Genomic DNA, 7,852 nt, shown 5'->3' on the forward strand with positions numbered 1-7,852 from the left:
AAAAAAAAAAAAAAAAAAAAAAAAAAGCCAGGCATGGTGGCACATGCCTCTAATCCCAGCACTCAGGAGGCTGAGGCAGGAGCATTGCCATGAGTTTGAGGCCAACCAGAGTTATCTATATAGGGAGTTTGGCCAGCCTGAACTCCATAGCAAGAGTTTGTCTCAAAAAATATAGATATAGATATATCCTTAGAACTTATTCTGGAGCTACAGTGGTTCCTGAGAGTTCTTCAGGCAGAGGCCCTCATAAAGTCTGCTGCCCGTGGACCGGTTCCAGCTCCTCCTCCCCTTTTTAATTTCAATACCAAATCAGGGTGAGCAGAAGGGTATGGCGGTATCAGCGAACACACCGACAACAACCATGTCACCTTGAAACGCAACCAGGAATTTCTGGAGAATTTCCCACTGGCAAGCCTTGAACAAACCACTTGAATTCAAGGTCAGACCTGCCGCCCTTTCTTCCTTGGTCCTGAACGGAGAATGGAATTTGCCGACCCAGCGCTCCCTACGCCGACCCAGCCAGGCGCTCGCAAATTAAAGCCGGAGGCGTCAACAGCGCTCGAGCATGCGCAGAAGGTGACTCTGGAAGGCGCACTGGGAGGAGACGCCCACCTGTCAATTTGGGTCTGGATTGGGCCCCAGACGCCCCTGTGTTAAAGGCTTGCCTTCCACCTGCGGCACTACAGGGAGGGGCAGAACCTGCAGAAGGTGAGGCCCAGGGGAGTCAGGTCAAGGATGGGCCCTTGGAGGTGACCCCCTCCTCTCTCCTTTGCTTCCAGCTGCCCCAGGCCTCCTCTGCCAGGTTCTCCCAGCCACAGGTACTGGAGGTCAAAGCAGCTGTGTGTGCGTGTGTGTGTGTGCGTCTGAGTATGTGTGAGACCCGGGGGCTGAACCTAGGCCTGCCCACTGAGCTACACCCCAGCCCCTCCCTCCCTTCCTTCCTTTTCCTTTGCTTCTTTCTTTCTTCCTTCGTTTCTTTCTTTCTTTCAAAACTTGGTCTGGTTACATTTCCCAGGGCTGGGCTTAAACTTCCAGTCCTCTTGCCTCAGTCTCCCAGTGTGAAATTACGTGCCTGGCTCTTTTATTCCTCATAAGTTGTATTTCCAGTATTTATCACAGGGACAGAAAGCTCACTAACACACTGCCCTTCAACATAGAGGGTATCTGGACTGTTTTCAAGGACTCTGGAGACAACAGTGCTTGCCAAAGTATTGGTTTATTTATTGTGCAATGAAACTGGAGAGGGATAGGTTTTTTGACCTAGAAAAATTATAAGAAAAGTAGGGATCTAACAGAAGAAATAATCTAACGAGGTCAAAAAAAATTAAGGACAGTAAGTGTGAAGAAGGGGTGGTAATGACGTAAAGCCAACTTGGGGGCTCTGGACACTCACTGGTTCTACACTGACAGTAACTTCAGGCCCAAGGAGTCACTACAGGCCACAGACCAGAGAAGGGCCTGGGGGGATCACGCGAGCAGGCAGTTTAAATTTAGGTCGCTGCACCCAGACCATCCTCAGTCCTGCAGGGTATTGTGTATTTTGTCTCCACAAGGAGAAAAGTAACTAAAATGGGTCTTCTGCTTCAGTGACATTTCAAGGGGTCCAGCGGTGTGGGTCATGTTGAGCTATCCCTTCTATCATAAAGGACAAGTCAGCACATCTAACCTCGCCTGCAAATAGGAGGCATAACCTCTAGTGAGTTTTTCACAATCCTCACTGGAGTGTGTTACTCCAGCACATGTCTCAGGGGTACGCAAAAAGCTGCTAGTTTTGAATAAGAATAAGAATAAGTACCAATAAACTCAATTAAAGCTGAAAAAAAAAAGAGTAAGAATAAGAAAAGGTTCTGCAGCAGGTCCAGGCTGCTGTGCCAATGGGTCTGAGGATCCTGCAGATCTAATGATGTTCAAAGTATGGGTAAAAATAAGGATGGTATTTGGCATCCGTGGCAACTTAGCAAAACGTTGTCTCAAAATAAGAATTTTTCTTTTTAAGGAGTTTTTCTAAAAGGGCTGGGAATATAGCTCAGTGGTAGAGCTCAGTGTTTGCCTGGCATGTTCAAGGCTCTGTGTTCCAGCCCCAGGGCCTTCCAAAAAAGAAGAGGAGGAGGAGAAGGAGAAAGCTGACATGTTAGTGCAAGGCCTACAGCCCCAGCCTCTCAGGAGCCAGAGTCTAAGCCAGCCTGCACTATCCAGCAAGACCCTGCCATGCTGTTCCATAAGCTTTTCCTTTCTCTCCCCATGCGGCACAGCTGCTCAAGGGCAGGGCTGCTTCCTCTTCCTCCTTGCATTCCAGGGTCTGTAACAGGGTTCACTATAGACTCAGGGGCCACGTTGTCTTCACCTCCAGCTCACCAGCTCCTGTGACTGGAGACAGAGCCATCCCACAGCCCACCAGGAAGGAGGCAGATGTGGCAGACCAGAAACTGGGGAAAAGGCAGCTGCGCCTGTGCCACCAGCTGGGACTCAGAGGATGACGTGCCGTGTGCTCACAGAACAAAAAGAAAAGCCAAAACTTTCTGTATTTTCCTTTAAAACTTTCCCTCCAGTGCTGGGAATGGGACCCAGGGCTGTGCCCAGGGTAGTCATGTGAGCTGCACCCCAGCCCTTCTGTTAAAGCACCACAGGTGCTTTAACAAGTACATTTCATTTATCACAGCAAAATCAGAGACTTCAGGAGTCTTAAATAACAGTAAGCCAAACACTTAGCTGGCAAAACCTACGGATGCTGAAGTGCACATCTCCTCCAACCTATAATCCTCCCCTGGTTACAGGCTCCAGAGTGCTGCTTTCTAGACTAAGGATCACAGACTGCAAGCAAATACTGCAATTAAGTTGGTGGATCCTGGGCAGCAAGCTTTTCCGGGATGGGGTACTAAGGGCTGAACCCAGATCCTTCACACTGAGCTGCATACCTGGCCCTTTCTCCATCTTATATTTTAAGACAGGGTCTTGCTAAATTGCCCACACTGGACTGGAACTTTCCATCCTCCTGCCTCAGCCTCCCAGAGTTCTGAGATTACAAGCATTCACCACCACATCCATTTCATTAGTTTTTTTCTTTCTCTCTTTCTTGCTTCCTTTCTTTCTCTTCTTTCCTTCAAAGAAAAATATTTATTGATACTTTCTAGATATACACAGTGACAACACTCATCATAGGGAATTTGCATCTGTTCGTGATATACCCTGAACCTTCCCTGTTTCCCATTCCCCTCCCCTCAACCTATGTACAAAAGCTTTGTTTCCATTTTCACTTTTTTGTCTCTTCCTTTCTTTCCCCCTCCCCTCACTTGTTCCCCTTCTCATTTGAACATTTTCTTCTCATTTCTCAATACTTATTATACATTTTTTGTTTTTGTTTTTGGTACCAGGGATCGAACTCCGATCCTTGTGTTTGTGAGGCAGGCGGTGGAACCCCTGAGCTAAATCCCCAGCCCTCTTATTGCACATTTTAGTCCTTATTGCCACTTTCAGATTCTCACACCAGAGAAACTATTTGGTATTTACACATGTGTCCTATTTATTTCACTTGAGAGTATGGTCTCAAGGTCCATCCATTTAGCTACAAATGTCTAGTGCATCCTTTATGATAGAGTAGTACTCCACTGTTTAAAACAATAACAACAACAACAACAGCAAAACACATCTTCTCTATCCATTCATCGGTTGTTGGGCACTTTGGCTGTTCCCAAGATTTAGCTTTTACAAACTGTGCTGCTATAAACATGGGTGTGCATCTATCACTGTGGTAGGATGCTTTCAATTCTTTCTGGAAGATACCAAGAAGAGGAGTAGCTGGGTCAAATGGAACCACCAGTTTTAGTTCTTTGAAGAATCTCCACACTGATTTCCACAGTGGTTTCCCAGGTCTACACTCCTACCAACAGTGGAGCAGGGTTCCTTTCTCCCCACAGCCCCACCAGCATCTGTTATTGGTTGATTTCCTGACAGCAGCCATTCTTTCTGGGGTGAGATGGAATCTCAGTGTTGTTTTCATCTGCATCTCTCAAATGACCAGTGATATTGAACATTTTTTCATATATTTATTTGCCTTTTCTATTTCTTCATCTGAGAAATGTCTGTTCATTTCCAATGCCCATTTTTGGATTGGGTCTTTAAATCTGGGAGGTATGATTTTTTTTTTAGTACTCTATATATTCTAGATATTAATCCTTTGTCTGAGGAACAGCTCACCAAAAAAATTTGCTCACACTGTGGGTTTTCTTCATTCTATCAGTGGTTTCTCTTGCTGTGCAAAAACTTTGCAATAAGATGAGATCCCAGTTGTTGATTTTGTGATATTTCCTATGCAATCGGAGTTTTGTTCATAAAGTCTTTGCCTATACCAATATCTTCATATTTAGACCTCTGATCCATTTTGACTTTCGTTTAGTGCATGGTGAAAGATAGGGGTTTAGCTTTAATCTTCAGCATGTGGAAAGCCACTTTTCCAGCACCATTTATTAAAGAGGCCATTTTTACTCTAGTTAAGTTGTTTGGCTCCTTTGTCAAAGATAAGGTGTCTGAGTGTGTCTGGAGTTGTTTCTGTATCTTCTGATCTGTTCCACTGATCCTTGGGTCTGTTTTTTTGTCAGTGCTATGGTATTTTTATCACAGTATCAGCTAATTTTCTTCCTTTTTTTTTATACCACAGATCAAACTTGGGACCTTGTGCTTGCAAGGCAAGTGGTGGAACCACTGAGCTGAATCCCTGGCCCAGCTAATTTTCTTAATGAAATGAAATCAGAATACAAATTATCCAAGAACACACATGTAGTATGGTAGTATGTAGTACATATATGTGCATGTGTAATATACAAATTGTTATGTGCTATGTGAACATGTATGTATACTGGGTAGCATTATGGTTTTTTACAGTAGACCCCAGATAACTGGGTTTTTTTAAAGTGTGGAAGTCATAGTCCTAGAACTCTCACTGTTGCTTAAAAGAGAACATCCACTGCTGCAACGCCCGTAAGACAAAATAAATAAATAGAAAACAGGGCCAGAGATGCAGCTCAGTGGCCCTGCACCTGCCTGGCAAGTGCAAGGTCCTGAGTTTGATCCCTGGTACTGTCAACAAATAAATAAATAACAACTATTCTTCAGTGGAAAGTAACCCTCTCACAGGCAGTTAGTTGTGATCTAATCATAGCCATACCATGGGTAGAATGCGGTTGTGGTTGGTTGGTTTGAGACAGGGTCTCACTAATTCATGCTGGCCTTGAACGCTGTGTATCCCAGGCTGACCTCAAACTCACAGTACCCTCCTGCCTCAGCCACCCAAGTGCTCAGATTATAGGTGTGCATCACCATGCCTGGCTCAGAGCATGAAATGTTATAACCCAGTTAGAAGGAATGGATTAGAGCTACATGTAAGACTCTGAGTAGATCGCAATAAAAACGGCAAGCATGTGGCCAGGGGTGTAGTTCAGTGGTGCTGCTGCCTGCCTCACAAGCCCAAGGACCCAAGTTCAATCCCCCGTACCAAAAAAAAAAGACAAGCATAAAATATTACCCTGGGAGGCTGATGCAAGAGGATCAAAAGGTCAAGCCCAACCTGTACAACCTATCGAGATCCTGTCTTAAAATAAAAAAACTAAAATTAAAAATTTTAAACAGGGGCTGGGCACGTAGTTCAGTGCAAAGGCCTTGGGTTCAATCCTCAGTTCAAACAAAACAAAACAAAACACAAATAATCAATTCATTGTAATATACATTTTTTATAACATAGTTATGTAAAGTTTCAAAATAGACAATGGGTTCATAAATACCAGTCATAAGTACGTGCAAGACCTTGGGTTCAATCCCCAGCACCCCAAAAGAGAAAAAGGGGAACAAGACACTTGATAAAACCCAAGTCAGCCATGCGGTGTCTGACTCAGTGAAGCTGGCTCTGTAATCTGCATCGCTCCCTCTGTCTGCCTACCTGTGCGTGAGGACGGATCTCTCAGTGCTGACGGGAACGATCTGTACGCACAGGGTACAGATGTGCTGTGATCCCACTGATTCGCCCACAGAAAGGGGAAGTGCCAGCCGCAAATGAGATGTTTGTTGCTTAAGGGGGAGGGGCCGAGTTGTTACTCTCTACTTTTCTGTGCAAGTGAAATATTTCATTCTTTAAAAATGTTTGTCCTGCCAAAAGAAGACCAGCCTGACCTGCACATCGAGTTCAAGGCAAGTTCAAAATACACAGAGAGGGCCGGGGATTTAACCTAGTGGTTCCAGCGCCTGCCTAGCAAGTACAAGGACCCAAGTTCGATCCCCGATATATAGACCTTGTGTCAAAAAAACAAATAATAAATAATACTAAACAAAAATCAGCTTGATTGTGTAATAATAAAATTTGTAAAAAACACAACAAACAAAAAAACAGTAGGGAATTTGACAGAAGCGGGTTTAAAATTCTCCACCATTTAGGCTGGGAGAGGGGAACACGCCTTAATCCCAGCTCCAGGGAGGCTGAGGCAGGATGGCCATGAGGTCAAGGATATCCTGGGTGACACAGTGAGACAAAAGAATTTAATGGCAAGCCGGGCGTGGTGGCGCAGGCCTTTAATCCCAGCACTCGGGAGGCTGAGACAGGAGGATTGCTACGAGTTCGAGACCAGCCTGGGCTACATAGTGAGTTCCCGGTCAGTCTCAACTACATAGTGAGACCCTGTCTCAAAAAAATAAAATAAAATAAACCCCCCCCCCCAAAAAAAAAAAGAATTTAGTGGCAAAAGAATTTAGCAAGTTGCTCAGTTTCTCCAGACTGTGTCTGTAAGAGGACTTCATACTAAGATGTCTCCTCCTGTTGCACGGCCAAATTAAGTGCAGTAGTGTGACACGCGGCTTACAAAGTGTCACAGAAGCGTGAGCGACCACTGATTCAGAAACTCACGGGCACAAGCCTTCCTGAGCCTTGGCTGCGGCCTTCAGCGCGGGCGACGCTGCACCCGCACCCACGGGCGCTATTTGTGCGTGCTGACTCTGGCTGTGGACTCTGACTCCACGCCCCACACAGCCCTGGGCACGTGCCAAGCCCTTGGCCCTCTGTGTACTCCAAATAAGGTTACCCTAGGAAGTGAGAATGGGACGCAGTGGGAAGAAAGGGGCTCTAGCTTTTTTTGTTTCCTGTTTCTCTACTGTTTGAACTTTTATCATGAAAATGCATTACTAAAATGGTAACACTGCCAGGGATTTTAGCTCAGTGGTTCCGCAGCCACCTGACTCGCGAGAGCAAGGAGCAAAGTTCGATCCCCGACACCAAGACAAAACAAAAAATGGTAACATTGGGAGGGGAGGAGTTGAGGGGGGAATGGGATAATTTATTTTTAAAATAGATGAAATAAGATGGTGAGATAGCCATTTTAATTGTTCATTAAAACTGCAAATGTTAAATAGGCATATCCTTCTCAGCACTGGGAGGCTGAGGCGGGAAGAGCAAAGAGTTTCAGCCAGCAAACTGGACATGGTGACATACACCTATAATCCCTGCACTCTGGAGGCTGAGGCAAGAGGATCGCCTGGGTTTGAAGCCAGCCTGGACTACACAGGTCAAGGCCAGCCTGAACCACAGAGCGAGTCTCAAAAAACCAAAACAACAAACAGAAAAAGCTGGGGCCAGCCTGGACAATCTAGCAAGATCCCATCTCAAAATTAAAAATACAAAATGGGGATGTGGCCCAGGGTGAAGGCCCGGGGTTCGATCCTCAGAGAAACCCCAGGAGCTTGTGTTTACGCCACCCCCGGGGGTAGCACGGCTGGACCCGGATAACCGCAGGCAGACTGGGCGCAGCTAGGGGCGGGGCGCTCGTTCGGCCGGGGCGACGCCGGGACAACGCTCAGGAAAGGGGTAGGCGCGAGG

The 7,852-nt window shown here is 45.9% G+C and overlaps 1 protein-coding gene across 3 annotated transcripts in view; it reads right to left on the reverse strand.

Annotated features, from left to right (window-relative positions):
• C1s (complement C1s) overlaps positions 1–6,019 on the reverse strand; it is a 20,805-nt gene extending 14,786 nt beyond the window's left edge. Inside the window, exon 1 of one of the 3 annotated variants that reach the window (XM_010611693.3) lies at positions 5,930–6,019. The gene's annotated coding sequence lies outside the window, so the exon portion shown is untranslated. Of the gene's footprint in view, positions 1–368; positions 528–5,929 lie in introns of those variants that run through there. The other 2 variants (XM_010611694.3, XM_010611691.2) reach the window with 2 other exon arrangements.
• Positions 6,020–7,852: the final 1,833 nt, after the last annotated feature.

This window comes from Fukomys damarensis, unplaced genomic scaffold (assembly GCF_012274545.1).
Source record: "Fukomys damarensis isolate Sample0158 unplaced genomic scaffold, DMR_v1.0_HiC HiC_scaffold_19, whole genome shotgun sequence".
NCBI lineage: Eukaryota > Metazoa > Chordata > Mammalia > Rodentia > Bathyergidae > Fukomys > Fukomys damarensis.